The 20,340-nt window shown below is 45.6% G+C and overlaps 1 protein-coding gene across 3 annotated transcripts in view; it reads left to right on the plus strand.

Annotated features, from left to right (window-relative positions):
* The window catches only part of Lama3 (laminin subunit alpha 3), a 231,870-nt gene that overhangs the window by 723 nt on the left and 210,807 nt on the right, over positions 1 to 20,340 (plus strand).

Raw genomic sequence — 20,340 nt, forward strand, 5'->3', positions numbered from 1 at the left:
GCTATCCCAGGACAGACCGTGGGCTTCAGTGGCGGCTGTCTGCCAGACTTTTCATATTTGCAACCTTATGCCTAGGAGACTTCGGTAGTATTTCTGGTTATATCCCTGGTACCTCTTCACTGTCAGCAAAAAGATTCACCTGATGGGCCAACAAGCAGTTCTGGGGGCCAGTGAGACTTTCAGTGGGCAGGAACACCGGCAGTGAACACCTGGCAGGAAAGAGGGTGCGCGGTTGCTCCAACTTAATCAGTACCTGCTGGTGTGCCAGCCCTCACATCCGGGCCTCAGCGTGGGCTGGGAGGCCTCAAAGGAGAAGGCCAAGAAACAACACTTGATCCTAGGATGGATGTGAGCGTTTGAAGTCCAGTCCTAAGTCCAAATTCTCTACTCCAAGCTATCCTTTCTCCTGGAAGTCCCGCTGAGGAGAGGAAGTATTACAGGAAGTGGGAGTAATTTTGGAGCTTAAAGTGTCTGGGTTAGTGTGTTAGACAGTCTTGACTGGCACCACCATAAATGACATAAAGGAACTGCTATGTGGTAGATGCAAATTTATTTACAAATTATATATGCATGTGAACATGTTAACATACTGTGCACATTTCATTCCATGGAAAGAAAATTGAGAAGATAAATCAATGATAAAACAATTTTTATCATATAGTATAAACATGCAAAAAGGGAACTAAAAAGACAGCCACCACGAGGATACTTGTAATTGTCTCCAATGGGTTGCACATAGGTTTGCTTTAATTATCTGTTATTATGCGTGTACACGAAATATAACTATGGAATTCGTTCTGACACATTTAGTTTGGTATTGTTGCTCAATGATTCCAGTTGGTTTCCAGTGGGCTCAGTGGTTATAGTCCAGTGGTAGGTGCTTGCCTAGTGTGCAGGAGGCCCTAGGCCTTCCTGGTACTAAACACAAACAGAAAATCAGCGGTCTGGGTTGCAAAGGCATGGTGGTCCTCCCCTGGTGTTTCAGCACTGGCAAGCCTAGGGCAGGAGGATTGAGAATTCGAGGTTGGCCTAGGCTCCATGTCAAGTTCAAGGTCATGACCACGCTGTCCTTGTAGCTCCACTATCCTCTCTGCTGACTCCTTGCTTTTTTTTCATCCCCACTTTTGGCTGCTTTCTTCCCTTTCTCCTCTTCTTTGTAGTTCTCTGTATGTGAGCAATGTCCTGACCAGTTACCATTGTGTTTGTGTGTGCGCCGAATAGCACTGTCCTACAGGTTAAAGCAAGTTTTTCACACAAAAAATTCCAATGGTGGCAGACAGAGGAGCCCTAGCAAGTGGGTGCGTGACAGGCTTCTTGCTGTCTACACTCACTAAATCACACACTCAGAATTCACTCAGGCCTGCGCTTCCCAACCCCAACCCCAGTAAAAACTTGGCTGGTCATGGCTCCTCTTACATGCTATTGCCAAGGTTTTCTACCAGGGAAAACCACATTTTAATGTTTCAGACAATCTGTTCAAAAAGCACTGGCAGTTTTCTTTCGGAAAAAAATTAAAATACATTAGAAAAACTTGTTTTACATTTAAGTAAATGAAAATATAAGACTTCTAAAGTTAATGAATTTCTGGCTTTGCCACAAGAAAGGCATCCATTGCCAAACATTGTCTATCAGAATGCTTTTACCTCCGTGAGGCATGCAATTCCTTAGAAAAGTGTTGACTTTCCCACACACCATTGACATAAGACGCCTATGTTGATAAAATAGAGGGCCTGCCTTTATTGGTCTGTAAAGCAGTTCATGTCCACCAGATCCCTGCTGCACCCAGATGTCATCCCAGAGAGTCAGCAAGTTTGGGATGTTTGGGGAAAATCCATGTAATTCTTTCAAAAAGCATTTTACTGTTGTGTATTAATTATCAAGACAATGGGCTTTAATTTTCACTCCTGCAAATCACATTCATATGTGAGCACCTTTCTTCCCTTCCCTTCCCTTCCCTTCCCCTCCCTTCCCTTCCTTTCCCTCCCCTCCCCCAACCCCCTTTCTGAATAGTTCACCTTCTACTTTCCTGACTTTTCTTAAAATTTAGAATCATGCACGAGGGAGAATGTGGGAGATTTTCTTTCTTAGTCTGGCCCGTTTTGTTTATTTGGATAGTCTCCAGTCCTATCCATTATCTTTTGGATAATATGAGCTTTGTATTACCACCACCACCACCATCACCATATTATTATTATTATTATTATTATTATTATTATTATTATTATTATTATGGAATCTCCCATCATGCACCCTAATCATACTCACCTTCCAGTCTCCCTATGTCCATCCTCCCTTGTTACCCTGCCCCCAAAAGGAAACAACAAGTTCATTTTGTGGTGTCCATATACTCATTAGAGTCCGGTCAGATTCCTAGCGGCCAACCTACCAGGAAGGATGCGTCTTTCTCCACCAACATCACACCAGAAGCCATCAGCTGAGCAGAGCCATGTGGTGGCTGCTGAGGGGCAGAACCAGCTCTCCTGCCCCACACCACTGTGGTCAAATAACACTCTCTTGCAGTGGTTCTCAACCTTCCTAATGCCATGACCCCTTAATCAGTTCCTCATGTTGTGGTGACCTCTAATCATAAAATCATTTTTGTTGCTGCCTCATAAGTAATGTTGCTACTGTTAGGACTCGTTTTGTAAATATCTGTGTTTTCTGAGGTCTTAGGTGACCCTATGAAAGAGTTGTTCAATCCCCAAAGGGGTCACGACCCAGAGGTTGAGAACTGATTCTCCGCTGAGAATATTTGCCACACTTTCTTCACCCATTCATCACCTAGGTGTTGGTGGACACCTAGGACATTCCACACCCTGGCTATTGTAAGTACGTGAACACCAACATAGATAGACATGCAGGGCTTCCTGTCGTACGCTAGTGTTTCTCCCTTGAGTATCACCCTGGGCTTATGGTGCGGTTGCACTATGTAGTAGGTTTATTTACTCCTGACTTTTATTTTATTTTTATTTTTTTATTTTTTATTTACCTCCATTCCAGTTGCCACAGTGGTCACAGTGGTTTCTATTCTCAACAAGAACTTCCCATTCTAGGAGTCCTCACCAGCCTATCCTGTTCCCATAGTACCCAGGTTGACTGGGATGGGATGGAGTCTCAGTGAGTTTGATTTGCATTTTCAGACAAAGGTTGTCAAACACTTTTTAAAAATCTATTTATTGGTTACTTGTCATTTGGGGGGAGAGTATCTCCTCAGTTTGTCTATTAGTTTGGGCGTTTGATTATTTATATATCCTGGATAGTAATCCTGTACTGGTTGAATTGCTGGTGGAATTTTTCTTCCATTCCGTATATGTCCCTTCGCTCAATTGACTGTTGTCTGGGATGTGTAGAAGCTTTTTAATTGTACACAATCCCATCACCATGCCAAGCTCTTACTGTCTGGCCCACTGAGGCTCATTTAGAACGTCGTGGTTTATCCCTGCGTCTTATGTGCTTCCCCCTGATTTCCTGCATCAGTCCCAAGGTCTCCGGCTTCCCAGGAGGGTCTTTGAGTCACTCTGTTTTGACGTTTATCCAGGTGAGAGCTAGGAGCTACTCACGGGCGCCTACGCGCCAGCATCCAGCCTTCCCAGCACAGCGTGTCACAGTGGCTAATTGGTCTCTTCGGCATCCATGTTGAAACCTGGCTGTGGTTGCCCGGGTTTGTTTGGGGATCCTTTATTTTATTCCATTAGTCTGTTTCTGTTTTGGCGATGGTTCAATAGGTTTTGATTACCATGGCTCTGTCGTATAATTTGAAGTGAGGTGTTGTGGTATCTCCAGCATTGCTTTCTTTAAAAAATTGTATTGCTATGGCTATTCAGAGGGGTGTGTGTGTGTTCGTGTGTGTTCGTGTGTGTTCGTGTGTGTGTGTGTGTGTGTGTGTATGTCTGTGTGCATGAGTGCTTTCATATACAGTTATTTCTAGTTCTGTGAAAAGATGTCCGTGGGATTTTGATAGGGATCACGCTGAATCACTAGATGGTTTATGGCAGCAGAGAAAATAGTATTTGTTCTGCTCACCCACTAGCACGGGGTTCTCTCCGTCTTCTGGTGCCCCCTTTGGTTTCTTTCCTTGGAGTTGCATAGCTTCATTGCAAAGCTCTGTCACCTCTCTGGCTATGTTTATCCCAAGGGACTTTGTAGGCATCTGTGAATGAGGTTACTTTCCTGATTGATTTCTCAGTCTGTTCATTGTTGAGATATAAAGAGCTACTGAGTTTTATATGTTGATTTTCTTAATACCGTTCCTTTGCTAAATTTGTTTGTCAGGTCCAGAAAGTTTTTGATAGACTCTTCTAAGTGTAGGATCTTGTCATTTGAAAATAGAAATAATTCGACCTCTTCCTCTTTCATCGGCAGACCATTTATTTATTTACTTGTTTGTTTATTAAGTACTTCATTGAGTAAAAGCGTTAACAGTGGACATCCTTGTCTTCGTCCTGACCTTAGACAAATGATTTGAGTTTTCCCCTGCAGTCTGATGCTGCCTCAAGGTAATGTTAGATAGCATGTATTATGTTGCGTCACGAGGCTTCTGTGTACTTCCTTCGGAAGTTGATTTTTGTCAGGCGATTTCATGCCTCTGTCTAGATCATCGTGTGCATTGTTGTTATTAATTCTATCCGGGGCTGTGCTTTGTCGCCACTTGGCGTTTGTCACGCCATCCTTGCATCCCTAGAATGCAACCGACCTTGTCATGGTGTGTGGTTTTATTAAGTGACTGCTGGATTTATTCTGCAAATATTTTGTTGAACTCTTTTTTTTTTTTGCATACATGTTCACCAAGAGCATTGGTTGACAGTTTTCTTTGGTCAACTGTCGTCCTTATTTGACTTAGGTATCAGAGTGGAAGTGGTTTTATAGTGGACACTAGAAGAGTGCTTCCCTTCCCTGCTTGATGGGATAGAGTGAAGATTGTTGATGCTGGTTCTTTGCTGAGGCTATTGTAAGATCCAGCAGTGCATATTCTTGATCCTCACCTTCTCTCTGTTGAGAGACATGGTATCGAACTGGTCTCATTATTTATATGTTTAAGTTTTTAAAAAATCCTTCTTGGGGGTTAGAGAGATGGCCTAGCTGTTAAGCACTTACTGGTCTTCCAGAGGACCTGGGTTTGTCCCCAGAACCCACATGGTGGCTCCCAGCCATTATCACTATGACCGTGCCTGTTGTGTCTAGTGACATTTATTTATTTTTTTTTAAGATTTATTTATTTATTATATATAAGTACACTGTAGCTGTCTTCAGATACACCAGAAGAGGGCATCGGATCTCTTTACAGATGGTTGTGAGCCACCATGTGGTTGCTGGGAATTGAACTCATGACCTCTGGAAGAGCAGTCGGGTGCTCTTAACCGCTGAGCCATCTCTCCAGCCCTAGTGACGTTTATTTTATGAATTGGACACACCAACATTGGGTGCCTATACGTTTATAATGACCATGACTCTCTGGTATATGGGGTAACTTTGCCTCTTCTATTATTGTCTGACATCTGCTTTGATGGATATAACTATAGTGGCAGCTACTTGCTTCTGCACACTGGTCGCTTGGATATCATTTCCTGTCCTTTTACTCTGTCTGTATGTATCTTTGCTGCTATGTTTTCTGCAGGCAGCAAAGAGTTGGACCTTGGATTAGTGCAATGGCTCAGTGCTAAAAGCACTTGCTGTCAAGACTGGCACCCTGAGTTTGATCCCTGGTACTACATGGTATAAGACAGAACTAACTTTCACTAGTTGACTTCTGACTTTCATGTATGCACTGTAGCATGTGTACCTCTCTCTACATATACAAATGAATTTAATAATTTTTTAGAAAATGATTGGATCACTTTTGTTAGTCCACTCAGAGGTCTATGTCTTTTAATTTGATAATTAAGACTATTTATAATCAGAGTTAGGATGAAAATGTGTGTGCTAAATTCTTTCATTTTATTGCTTTTATGCTATTTGATTTTTTTCCTAATCCTTATTAGAGTACAGTTCATCATTGTGGGGAAGTCAGGCAGGAATTTGAAGCAGCTAGCCACATTCCAGAGTCCAGAGCAGAGAAAGAACAAGTGCATGCCTGCTTTCTACTCAGCTCATCTTCTTCACTATTATACTAGTCAGGATGGGTCCTAGGGAATGGTGCTGCCCATAGTGGGCTAGGTCTTCCCACCTCAGTTACCACAATCAAGATAACCCCACAGACATGCCTAGAGGCCAACTAGGTCTAGATGATGCCTCATTGAGACTGTCTTCCCATATGATTCTAGGTTATATCGAGTTGACATTTGAGAGCTAACCATCATAGGAACTAATATTTCCTAAAGCCACAGCTTGAAAATGGCTCTTGTTACTGCATCTGCTTTTACACCGAGACAAGCAGAGGGGTTCTTGAGGGCCATTATGCAATCTCTAAATAAGCTATAGACTTCCTTTTCTGTTTCTTTCTGTATGGGTTTTCCAGGATGCCTTCCCTTGCTCTCTTTCTGTCCCTGTGTCCCCCCACAGGCAGTCAGGCCACTGGGCTGTGCATCGCTGTGCCCTCTGTCCCGTAAGCAGTCTCTGGGTCTCTCAGTGTCCCTCTGTTTACCCTTCGGTGTGTCCTTCAGTCACCAGTTTTGGTGAGAGGCTGACTTCCGGCTGTTTTGATTCAGAACTGTTGAGAGATAATGGGAAAGTGCTGTCTGCCTCTTTGGATCCGCCATCTTGACTCGTCCCCTTGAATCATTTTCAATGCTTCAGCATGAGATAACTGTGAGCTCTGCATCGTTAGGAGACATACGCTCATGTTCACTTCTCATTCCAATCTGGGGTTGCATTTTCTTTGCTATTTAAGGGAGGAGAATCCATATTTTATTTGGCCAGGTTGTGTGTCATGGTCACATACTAGGCTGGTAACCCACCTTCTCTCTCAGACACTCAAAACTATTAAAAGCAAGTGATCATCTGACTTGGGGACTGGGTGAAGGCCCCTATGACAATCTGTATATTAAATAGTAGCAAAACTGAGTTTTTCACTTTAAAATAACTGTCTACTGTAGCTTGAATATTTAATTCTTAAGGACACTAGATTGCTTGCCACGCCAGCATTGGAGAGAATTGTTCTAGTTTTGGGTAGAGCAGGCATGAAGTGAAAAATTCACCACAGAGATCCTTAACTGTGGTTCTCCCCAGATTTGCCCACAGAGAGCCACCACATGCTCTCCAAGTGGCACTGTTAGTGATGGGCCACTTGGCCCTGTTGTGTGGCTGCCCAGAAAAGATACTTTTCCCGGGTTTGTAGGACAGGCTAATGTGCATGGGCTATGACTCCCAGAAAGTAGGAAGTGGCTTCTCAAGTTCACTCAGCAGCCTGTGGCTCTAGACCAGGGCATGACTTCATAAAGACTCCTCAGTTTAGTGATAAGCTGTACTTGGTAGTTTCCTCCTCAAAGAAAAAAGTGAACTGAAGTTGCCTTCTGCTCCAACAGTTGAGGGACCCAGGAATGTAGATTACTTGTGATAGGAGAGAAGCATATTTGGAGAAGGGAGAAAAAGCTGAGCTCTAGAGGTTGGACTACTGGTCACGTTTCCCCAGTGTGGGCAGAAATTCATATGGATTTGTCTTTCAGATCATGAGAGGCGGCTGCACACAGGTGGAGAAAGTGGAGAAGGACTGGGAAATTATGACCAATCTGTTGTTTGTATCTGAATGATGCTGCACTGACCCTTCTTAAGCACAGCTGGAGATTGGAAGGAGAGGGGTTAACTAACAGCTCTGTTTCTTGAACTTTCTAAAAATAAGTTTGTGAAGCCAGCCAAGATTTAGAATTTCATGCCAAAAGGCTCTGTAAAAATTAAAGTTGCAGAAGTGAGCAAAGGCCATGTCTAAAAATAGAACCTGGTCCCATGGTAGTGGCTAATTTTTGGTAGTGCATCTATAACAACAAGGCTGGTATTTTAACGGTAGCCCCGGTCAAAAGGCAGGGTGAGTTATGATTCTGAGTAGTGTTTGTGTCAGAGATTCATTTTGTTCTTCCTCGCCCTGAAGATCCCATAAAGAAGGGTTCAGATTCTCGCTGTTACTCAGATGTCTGAATTTTTGTTTTGAGAGATTTCTTTGATCCAAGGGTCCTGTCCATGCTTTACCATGAAACCTGCAGTACAACTTAGAAGCCATTGACCATTTGATGGGGACGGCGTTAAAGGATGTCAGCAGTTAACCTGACAGGTGTATTGGCTTTGCATGGTCCCTTACCTGTGAAACCTGGGGATGTTACATACTGGACAACAGCAATGACAACATGGGAATTGAAATTGAAAATATGGCCTCAAGTGCAGGGGCCAAGATAGCTCAGCCGTTAAGCACACTTGATATTTTTCCAGAGGACCCAAGTTCAAACCAGCTCCAGGTGGGTAATGGCGATAGACACTGTGGGCATCTATACTCCTGTCCATATACCCACATGCAGCCATACATCCTACACATGATTAAAAAATAATAAAACTTTTATAAGATTCTGAAGAAAATGTGACCTGAGAGTTTTAGGCTAACTTGGCATAAACACTACAATGTCAGGGATGGTGTGCACAGATGTGTCAAACATCCTGAATTTGCACAGTGACAGGTCTACTTGCCTGTTATCCTTCCCTGCATCCCAGTGTGCCTCCCACAGAGCGCTTGTGTTGATGTGGATGACAGAGACACGCGCTTGCACACATGGGCATGGGTAAGAGTGGCGGTGCTCGCTCTTTGCTACAACCACAACCGAGTTTCAGCTGCGTGTGTAACTTGGTGCCAACGGCCATAAACAGGAAACTGAGTCACACAAGCTTCTGTTTATAGAACTATTGTGAAAGAGAATCATTTGTTAACAGGGCCTTTCCTTTCATTCATATAAAATCCTTAAGTGAGGGCTGGAAAATTTAAGACATTTACTATGACCTTCTTGTAACAATGATAAAATTACTTTGACAATTCGGACAAATGACCTATACATTTAAAGGTGACTGATAGCTTTAATTAATTTATTTTTTATATGAGTGTTTTGCCTGCATATATGTATGTGTACCACATATATGCCTGTGCTCACAGAGGCCAGAGTGAGCATCAGATTCTCTGAATCTGGATTTCCAGATGATCATGAGCCACCATGGGGGGCACTAGGAATTGAGCCCCAGTGCTCTGGAAGGGCAGCGGCTCCCCAGCCCATCTTTATTTAAAAAGAATTTCCCTAATATCTGCCCGTGCTTGTCGAACTAGTCGAGTTTCAGCAGTGAAAGCCCATGTACAAGTGCACACAGGGAAGGGACACAGAAGTGTTTTCCCTCCGTGAGTTGACCTGACGGACCCAACCAGTGGAGACACATGCTCCCACACCAGGCCATAGCCATTTCACCTTGTTCCTGAGCAAATCTCATGGAGCTAATGCACCTTGGGAGTTGCCTAAGCTACAAGGGCCCAGTCCTTGAATGAGAAGCTTGCCTTCATGCTCTGAATTACTGTTGAGAGATGGGATTAGTGAATCTTTGGGTCACAGAGAAGATACCACTCATTGCAGCCCCTCACTTGTACTATGGCGTCTACTACTGTTTCAAAATGTCAATTGAAGTGGAAGCTTATGGTTTCTTTGGAAAGTCAGTTGTGTCTGGTGGTGTTTGCTAAGGCAAACATGTGAAGGAGTGCTTTCCTGAAGCAGACACAGGCGAAGGGATGTTTTGCTAAAGCAAGCATGAGAGAGGTCATGTGACAAAGGACTCTTTGCTAATGGCAAGCATGTATTGGTTCGCCTTACATAGGGTAGCTGAACTCCATTTGTCACATTTGACACCATAGAGAAAAAAACGAACCAAAGACCTTCTGGTGGTGGACTGGAGTCTTCTTGCCTCTTCTGTGGACTTGGGCTGATTGGCAGGGTGATGTCAGCGGTGCACACTCATGGGGAGTTTTGCTAAGACAGACTCACATGATGCTTTGGGAGGACAGGCGATGTTTGCAGGGAGTATAAATTGGACTTGATGGACAGCGACAGGCTTAGCTTGCGTAGCTGGCTTCGCAATGCTTCTTTGCTTTATTTGTGAAGTGTCTGCCAGTGGAGCAAGCTGCTGCTGCTGACCTGTGAACTGAACTGCTGACTTTCTGACAACGTAGATGGAATTTGCTCCAAAGAACCATTTCCAAACAGGCCCACTGTTTGTATCCTGATAACCTTTCTTTCCCACTACCTCTGCTGGGTGGGGGGCTAGAAGGGAGGGAAAAGCATCTAAGAACCAGCATTAAAAGTAGGTTTGGAAAAGTGAGGTCTACAGTTGGCGCTCTGTCTGATGTCTCTACTCCACACATGAAAACTACTTATCTTTTTTCAATTTTTGAAACATGAGTCCTTTCCCACAGTTTTAGCGAAGTGTAATTTAAATTCTATAAAATGTATCTATTACAATCCTTTAGGTCGTATCATATAAATAACTTAGCTTCAAATTCCAGTTATGCATAGGTTGCTGTGGGGTTTTGAACCGATAGGAGTTCTGAAAAAGCTGACGTTAGCAATTGCTTATTAATTCAGTGGGGGCAGGAGCAGATCCTGGGAGCCCCCCACTTCCTTGTTTCTGATGACTCCTCTGGTATCACATGCTTCAGGGAGGGTAGCCCTGGAATCAACTGAGTCTTGCAGGTTGTATCGAATGTGACATTTGGATACCAAGGGCTGGATTTCGACTTTAACTAACTCATCCATTCATCCACAATTATTAAATGGTTAATTATTCTGCATTCTGAGCCTGAAAAAAGACTCCAGACACAAAGCTATCCTTAGATGGTTCGTCCTTGTAAGATCCAGTTTTCTTGAAACTGCAGGGAACTGCTTTGATGGGTGTGATGTCATCTCCTCTGTCATTTAGAAGCAGGTGACAGAGCAGTTCAAATGTGAGTTTATTCTAACTGCACCAGCTCCTGACCTCAGAAAACCTGTGTCACTTAATATAAAACAGCATTCATAATAGTAGCTCATATTTGTGTGTGTGTGTGTGTGTGTGTGTGTGTGTGTGGTGCACATATGTGTGTGTGTGGTATGTGTCTCTGTGTGGTGTGTTTGCAAGTGTGTGGATATGAATGTGTATTATGTGTGTGTGGTGTGAGAGTGTGTGATGTGTGTGTGTATGTGTGTGTGGTGTGTATGTGTCTGTGTGGTTTGTTTATAAGTGTGTGTATGTGAGTGTGTATCTGTATCTTTCTTTGTGCTGTGTGTATATGAGTGTGCATGTGTGTGTGATGTGTGTGGTGTGTGTGAGTATGTATGGGGTATGTGAATGTGTGTGCGGTATGTACATGTTTGTGTCTGTGTGGTATGTCCATGTGTGTGGTATGTTTGTGTGTGTATGTGATTGCGTATGTCTGTGTGGCATGTGTGCTTATATGAGTATGTGTCTGTGTGTGTATGTGGTATGTGTCTATGTGTGTATGTGTTGTATGTGTCTGTGTGTATGTGGCATGTGTGTTTTTGTGTCTGCATGTGTGTTATGTATGCATATATATATGTATGTCTCCGTGTGGTGTATATATGTGTGTGTGTGGTATGTGTGTATAAGTATGCATGTATAAGTCTGTGTGTGTGGTGTATATATGTGTGTATGTGTGTCTGTAAGTGTGTGTTTCTGTGTGTGTATGTGTTGTTTGTGGTGTATGCACACTTATATTACAGGAGCCTGAGGAGGTCAGATGTGACCTCTGCTGTCTTTCTTTGTCACTCTCCTCCATATTCCTTGGAGTCAGGGTCTCTCCCTGAGTCTGATGCTAGGCTGGCACCAGCAGGCATCACTGACCCTCCTGTCTCCCCTCAGCACATGGCCATGCCCAGCACACCAGTGGGTGCTGGGGATTTGCAGTCGGGTCTTCACTAGTACGTAGTAAACTCTCTGAGCTGAGAAGGCAGCTTCTCAGCTCTAGTCTGACCTTTTGTCAATAACGTTCAAAGATGTAGAAGTGTTTCATGAGGTGCAGAGACTGTTCTTAGGTAAGACTTCCTGACGGCAGGCTTGTTTGTCATAGAAGTCACATAAAAGGTTTATTAAAATTCTTTTTATATTACTGTGTGTGTGTGTCTGTGTCTGTGTGTGTCTCTGTGTATGTGTGTGTGTCTGTGTCTCTGTGTGTGTGCGTCTGTGTGTGTGTCTGTGCATGTGTGTGTGTCTGTGTGTGTCTCTGTGTGTGTGTCTCTGTGTATGTGTGTGTCTGTGTCTCTGTGTGTATATGTGTGTGTGTCTGTGTATGAGTGTGTGTTTGTGTCTGTGTGTGTGTCTGTGTGTGTGTCTCTCTGTGTCTGTGTGTCTATGTGTGTCTCTGTGTGTGTGTGTGTGTGTGTCGGTGTGTGTGTTTTGTGGGCTTGCATGCATGTACATGTATGTATTTTCATGCTGGAGGTAACAGGACCAATTGTGGGAGTCAGTTACCGTCTTCCACCATGTGAGTCCTGGGAATTAAACTCAAGATGGTCAGATTTGGTGACAATCACCTCTACTCACAGAGCCATCTTTTGCTGTCAGAATGTACACCACTTTATGTGCTGGAAAGACTTGGTTCACTGACTCATTCCCAACAGCAAATGCTTCTGCCCCTTCTACAACACAGCAGTGTAACATTTGTTGCCTTGGAACAAGGTAACAACTAGTTCAGATACAGCTTGTATCTAAAATCTGAAGGACATATTTTGCATATGATAAAATGACATTTGAAGAATTAATTTTTAAAGCTAATTTAAGTGGCAATAATATCTTTTTCCAGCTGACGAGTTGTTTCTGGTTGTCATGTAGGTATTTCTGGGTCCATTTGCCCACTGAGGAAAGGATTTAGTAGGTGGTCCCTGAGTAGTTTAAATCAAGGTCTAACTAAAAGGGGCCTGCCTGCCTGTGTGTGCAAACTCCTGGCTGAAGACGACGATGGAGAAGCCGGAATCTACTAGGGCAGGGCTGCATCTGCAGACAGCCTTTGCCTGCTTTGCAAGAAAGGGCATCCAGGGCACGGGTTAGAACTAGAATTCTCTTGCCAACAGGGTGGGAACTGCCTAGGGGAAGCCAGCTCATTGAGTCCTGCCTGCCCTAGTTTTCAGCCTGTAACATTATAATCTCTCGGTGAGGGTCATGTGATCGGAAAACACACATGCAATTAATGAACGGGTGCTAGTTAGAGACGAGGGTTTTCAGCAACCGACTGTGTTCACCATTCAAAGCGAGGAAGAAGCTGGTTCTGTGATGCCATCATCTCACTGTGCAAAGTTCATACGATGGCATCAGGTAAAGGGCAGATGGGAAGGCGTAGGCTGATAGTCAGGGCCTACGTAATGCAAGACTGTAATGTAACACACTCTGGTGCAGTATTTAGTGATGCCAGGCACTGGCTGAATGCACCTCATGTGTGTGTGCGTGTGTGTGTGCGTGTGTGTGTGTGTGACTGAGAATGTGTGGTAAGCATTTAGCTATGCGTGTAAGCCAGCAAAACACACACACACACACGCACACACACTCCTAATGTGACACTATAGAACAGAGTTCTCTCCTTCCACCTTTACGTGAGTTCTGTGGTGGGACTTAGGCTGCCATGTTTGCACAGGTAGCACCTCTATCTGTTGAGCCGCCCCTCTTATCTTTCTGTTGACCCCTTAATCACCATAGCCATTTATTGAAATCTATGAAGGAGCCTTGCTGGACATGTGCATCCTACCCAAAAGGATTCTGGAGCACAGAGAAGTTAAGCCACATGTCTAAGAGCACACAACAAGTATGCGGTAAAGCCAAGGTTCAAACCCCAGTGACTAAGGGTGGAGAGTCTGCGAGTTGCCCACTGTGCTGTGCACCACTGTGCCGGTGATCATGCTTTCCTTGGTGCTCAGCTGAGCTTTGCACCCTCCAGCTGATTCCACAGCACCTCGGAGCCGCTTCTATTCAAATCTCCTTCTATGCTAGCTCCAGGTTCCCCGAGGGTGGGACTGTTTCTTCCTGCTTCCAACAGTCTTTCTTGTGGCAGCTTGTCTTAGGTGCAGTGGTCAAAAGGCAATGCCAGCCTACAAGTTTCCTGCCAGAACAGCACCAAGTTTCAACAAGCTCTGTGTGTGTGTGTGTGTGTGTGTGTTTGGAAGGCAGATGTTTCGTGAACTTTCCCTGGAGGGCACCAATGACAGACTAAATGACTCCTCCCCAGTCTAGTTTGATGAGCGAGTGGGTTTGCTGGGTCCGCTTGTAGAGCACGGGTGTGGCCCCTAAGCAAACACCCCACTGCAGTCTCATCCTAGCAGAGGTGATGACTTCCTCACACTGCAGAAATGGACCCCTCCATCCGTTAGCCTTCCACCTCAGTGTGGCTCCGAGGCCGCACGCAGAAGGGAGCAGTAGGAACCTGAGATGAGGGAACACCGCCAGGCCTTCTGGATTCTCACACCCCCTCTCTGGAAGATGGTGATGTTGCTGGTGTGGCCTTGGTGTTGGGCTTCAAAGCAGAGAGAGGCTCCTGATACATCAGTGGAGATGGATGTCTAGGGCTGGGTTTCTGGAAGCTGGAGGAGGCACAGAAGGAATCTCTCCCTACAGGTTCAGGGGCAACACAGCTCTGTAACATCTTGAGTGTGTTCCGTTGCTGTTCTAAGCCAGCCTGTGAGTGCTTTCTATATAGCTACTGCAGCTTCAAACCACGCCTGTGGTATTTTTTTGACTGGGAAGCAAGGCTTTTGCCTTTAGGGGAGAGTGGAAGATGGGGACAGGGTGCTAAAGAGGCCCCGGGGGTGGAACGAAGGCCACTATTTTTGTTTGTTTGTTTTTAGATGTTTGTAATCAGACTACTACAGATGTGCTTCTTACACAGAGCGAGGAAGGATCGTGGCTGAATAGATGCTAAGTATCATCCATATTAGGAGTCTTTCTCATAGATGAGGTGCTCGCCAGACTGGCCTACTTGGACTAGTTTGGACTAGTTCACAAAAGCAGCTGTGCACCAGCCTAGGCCTCTGTCTGGAGATTGTCTGGCTGAAGCACCTCACACACACCTCACACACACCTCACACACACCTCACACACACCTCACATACCTCACACACACCTCATACACCTCACATACCTCACACACACCTCACACACACCTCACACACACCTCATACACCTCACACACCTCACACACACCTCACACACACCTCATACACCCCCCACCCCACACACACCCCACACACACCCCCACACACCCACACACACCTCACACCCACCCCCCCACACCCTACACACACCCCACACATACCTCACACCCACCCCACACACACCCCACACACACCTCACACCCACCCCACACACACCCCACACACACCTCACACACACCCCTCACACACCCCTCACACACCTCACACATACCTCACACACACCTCACACACACCTCACACACACCTCACACACACCCTTCACACACACCCCCACACACCTCACACACCCCTCACACACCTCACACACACACCCCACACCCCCCCACACCCCCCACACCCCCCACACACCCCACACACACCTCACACACACCTCACACACACCTCACACACACCTCACACACCCCTCACACACACCCCTCACACACCCCTCACACACACCCCTCACACACCCCTCACACACACCTCACACACACCTCACACACCCCTCACACACACCTCTGTGAAGACTTCCTTTGTGCAGGATTAAACGAGTTTGCTGAGGCTGCCAAAAGGAGTCCACAGACCCGAACCTGAAACAATGCAATTTGGTTTTCCATGGCTCTGGAGGCTGGGAGTGTTGTTGGGGTGAGTTCCTCAGGCCTCGCTCTCTGGCTGTGATGTTTGGGACCCAATGTGGGCGACAAATGTCTGAGGTGAGTCGCCCCCCTCTTTAGGTTTTGTTGTTGCTGCCGATTTTTTGCCAAACCGACTTCTTAGTTTCTGTTCCTACTTTCTTCTGCTTCCCCCGTGGGCCATAAGAAGCCTTTTGGGAGTGTCTTTGCCAGTGGGCAACTCCTCCTGCCTCCTGACCTTGGCCTGGTGCTACTCCATGGAGGAGCATTGGAATTACAGGCACCAGAACCCTCTTTCTGTTTTAGCCTCTTGCCCACATAGTCATGGGATTTAGATAGTCACAATGGTTAGCTTCATTGTCCTGACTGAGCACCTTAACACCTGAAGGTGGACAAGAGCTGATGATGTCTTTTGAGGTGACGCCTGTACTACAAAGATCGGTACTATCTGGCGGTAATGCTCATGGATGCATTTATATGCACTATTCATTTGCTTCCATATTTAATAAATATTTATCGACAACTTCTGAGAACCAGACGTGTGGGATGACCATAAAGGTCAGGTAAGACATTGCAGAAGAAGGCAGAGATGGCCGCTGGACTAACATACTCTGGGGAGATGGTAACCAGTGAGTGAACAGAATTACCGCAGGTCATCGCTGAGCTGAGGGCAGAGGAATCCACTTAAAGGCCGATGGCAGAAACCCAGGGCACAAAGGGGAGTCAGGCGTGAGGTGAGGGAGTAAGTTCTAGGTAAAGGGGCAGCAGAGGCCTTGCAGTGGGAATGCATTCTACTTTTCCCAGGAACTCGGGATGGGATGTATTTTGAACATTATCCCGAGTGAGACTTGTGTAAGTTCTCCAAGACTTCCCAACGCTTCATCTGGCTTTGTGTGCGTTTGTATTGTTCCTGGTCTTTGGAAGGATTTGATGAATGTTGAACCTGAAGCAGGATGAGTGGGAGCATTGAGGGACTGGAGACAATGGGAACGTAAATCAAAAAGGAGTATTTTATAAGATTGGAGTAGAAACTGGAGGTGGAGCAGGGAGGAGTCTGACTGTCCCCAAGGCCAAGGGTTGGAGGTCCAGCCCAGCAAGTAGCCTACCAGGCAGATCCAGTCCAGGCTTCCAGCCGAGCGATAACAAAGAAGGACCCAGGTTTGGGGCAGCAAGTGCACAGGCCCAGGAAACCTTTTTTGAATAAAAAAAGAACTAAACAGAAAAGGTGTGTTGTAACCAGGAAATAACCAACTGTGTTTTTGTTTGTTTCTCTTTCCATTCTGATTTGGCCTTAATAAGTAAGGAAAATGTCTTAGTTTTGGGCTTCCATTACCGTGAAGAGATCACCAAGACCGTGGCAACTCTTATAAAGAAAACCATTTAATTGGGGCTGGCTTACAGTTCAGAGGGTCAGTCCATTAGCATCATGGAGGGAAGCATGACAGCATGCAGGCAGGTGTGGTGATGGAGAAACTGAGAGTTCTACATCTGGATCCTTAAGCAGAAGGAAGAGAATGAGACGCTGGGCCTGACTTGAGTATCTGAAACCTCAAAGCCCACCTCCAGTGACATACTTCCCCTAACAAGGCCACACCTTGTTACGCTCTATGAGCCCGTGGGAGCCATTTAAACCACAACAGGAAGTTAGCACCTGAGAGGTCATGGGGACCAGGGAGATCTGGGGTGAGTGTGAGAGGCACTTCCTGGCCAGAGCAGCCAGTAGAGAGGAGAGGAGAGGAGAGGAGAGGAGAAAAGAGGAGAGGAGGGAAAGGAGGGGAGGGGGAGGGGAGGGGAGGGGAGGAAAGGAGAGGCCTCTGGGGAGGCCCAAGAGGTGGGACAGGAAGGTTTGCACAGTGGCAGAAAAAGCAGGTCCAAAGTAGTTAGACCATACACTCTAATAGGTGACCTTAGCAACTGGACATCTGTAAGATCTAGTCCATCCCAAATGGAAACTATCACTAAACTACAAATTAACATGTACTGGCAGTGCATGTCACTTAACTTATTAATTATGTCAATGGAGAACGAATGCTTGCCTTGTGTCAGGTACCCAATGACCTCAGGGCATTTACAATCCAAGAATTATCATAATTCTTAGAAATCTAAGTGGTTAGTGATTGAATAGGTCACAGATATGTAAGAGAGTGCAACATATGTACTCCTTACGAGGGGAAATCTCCCTGAAAGGAGTCTGATGTTGCATTCAGTGTGTTTCTTGGAGAAAGAATAGCATGTGTAAAGGCCCTGGGGCAGCAGTAGCTTCTAAGCCAATGAAGAAATAGCAAGTGAGTCACCGCTGGAGAGAGGGGCGAGGGAGGTACAGGTGTTTATGTAAAGGTTGTGAACCGGCCATAGAGATGGGATGCGGCATGTGGAACACAGATGGCTTCTCCATAGCTGTAGGAGGGAAGACAGGCATAGTGGGCTCAGCACAGCAGCAGGGAGGTTATAGATTAGGACCAGAGCAAGTTAAATGGGTTCATGCACTGGGAAGAGAGAGAGCATGGGGAAGCAGGGAGGGTGTATGCTGCAAAAACTCCAAGGAGGCTGAGAGGGAGGACGGGCAGAGCATCTCGGCATAGACCCCTAAGGACGCTCAGTCAGGAAATCTAATGCCAGTTAGCTGGTGCCTCATCCCAAATATATGCCCCCCCCCATGGCAGACTGCGAGGTATCAACCCCAGACATCCTGTATCCTGTTGTCTTCTCTTTTCCCCCCTTCTCCCAGCCTGAGCCAACCCTTCCTCGTTTGGCTCCCCGACTTGAACAGACGGTTCCTTCTCTTTGTATCTCGACTACTCAGTGACTGTCTCTACTTTCCACTTTTATCTAGGAATGCAAACTATGTCCACATAAAGCCCAAGTCCACCTGGCTTATAGATGCTTCCTACTGCCTTACCATTACCAATGCAGTGGCTCTGTGACCACGGCTGTCAGATGTCCCTAGTGTACCTGTGCATCAGTCATGTTACTGCTGTGCTTTTCAGACTCATTAGCAGAAAAATGATTGGCGGTGCATTTGAACAATTCTGGTCTTTGCTCTCACCTGAGATGTTGGTTCTGTAAGGCCCATGCAGGACGCTTGAGTCTGCATTTTCAATGAGCACTCAGTTGGTTCCCATGGTGGTGTGCTCATATACCTAGCAAGTGCTTCGTGTACAGAACCACATCTAACTCTGATAAGCACAGCACAAGATTGGCAGGACTAACACGCTTAAATAAAAGGGAAGCAAAACTTATAGGGGCTAAGCAAGCCCGTTAACGTGCCACAGTATTGCGAGGGTCTGGATGTGAACCCCCACCTGCTGTGGTTAGATCTAAAATCCCTCTGAAGGCATGAGATAGAGGTTTGCTGCCAGCCGATGGATTCTAGGGAGATGAGTAGGTCATGGTGCGCTATACAGAGGTAATGTTCCTGGTTTAGGACTCTGCTGACACTGACGGACAGGTTCTTAGGGTTGTGCTCTTAGGAACAGATTGTACTAGTTGCTTTTCTTGGTGCAGTTACAAAATACCAAACAAACAAACAAACAAACGAACAAACAAAGTCTGGAGAGGGTGAAGGAGGGTTTACTTTTGCTTTAGTTTGAGGGTACAACATCATGGTGAGGAGAGAAAGCATGGTGGCAAACATGAAGTGCAGAGAGATGAGTGCTGGCCCTCAGCTTGCTTTCTCCTTTTTAATCCAGTCTAAGAGCCTGGCTCATGGAACAGTTAGAGAATATGATTTCCTGAGGAGACGAGACACAACTGTCTGTTCACTTCAGACAGGAACTGATAACAGACCAAGCAGTCATATTCCTAAAGTTTATGGTAATGAACCAATGAGTTTGCTGGAGTTGTAAGAGTATGGGTAAGGAAGGAGTCACTTACATGACCAGGGAAGCTGTGTCACTGAAGGCCCACTCTAGCACAGGTGACAATCCATGTGAACTACAAACACCACCCCAATAACAGTCTGCAACTCCATCGCAGACACACCCAGAGTCTTGTTGCCTAGGAGACAGAACCAGTCAAGTTGTCAATCACATTCATAAGGATTCATCTCGTTCCCAGCCATTTCTCTCTCCCTGCCATGCCTCTTGGCTTCCTGGTTACCAAGAGGTGATCAGCTTGCACTCTTGCATTCACATGCTCCACTCCTCCTCGTCTCAGGCCCAAAGAGTTGGGACCAGGTGACCATGGACTAAGACCACCAAAATGGCGAGCGACGATGATTTTTCTCTGGTATTTTGTCACAGCTATAAGAAAGCTCGCTGACATACCTGTTTTACTCCAAAATAAAGACCTCTGAAATGACCTAGAAGAAGCCACGCCTCCACCTTGCCTGGAATTGGGACTACATGCACAAAGCTTTTGAATTATATTTTTGCATGTACTTGTTTATTTTTTTTAAAGTTTTCCTTAAGTATTTAGAACCAACTGTGAGTCCCTTGTTTTCACTGTTATTCAAATCTCTATATCCAGGAGCCTGGCATAGCTGGGAGGTAATATCCCAGCCCCGGGTGCTGTGTGTGAATCGTGCAGAGCCACAGTATCATGTACTCTCTCCACACTATGCAAACATTCAGGAAAATGAGCCTAAGTGC

The sequence above is a fragment of the Rattus norvegicus genome, chromosome 18, assembly GCF_021556685.1.
Source record: "Rattus norvegicus strain SHRSP/BbbUtx chromosome 18, alternate assembly SHRSP_T2T, whole genome shotgun sequence".
In the NCBI taxonomy this organism is placed as follows: domain Eukaryota; kingdom Metazoa; phylum Chordata; class Mammalia; order Rodentia; family Muridae; genus Rattus; species Rattus norvegicus.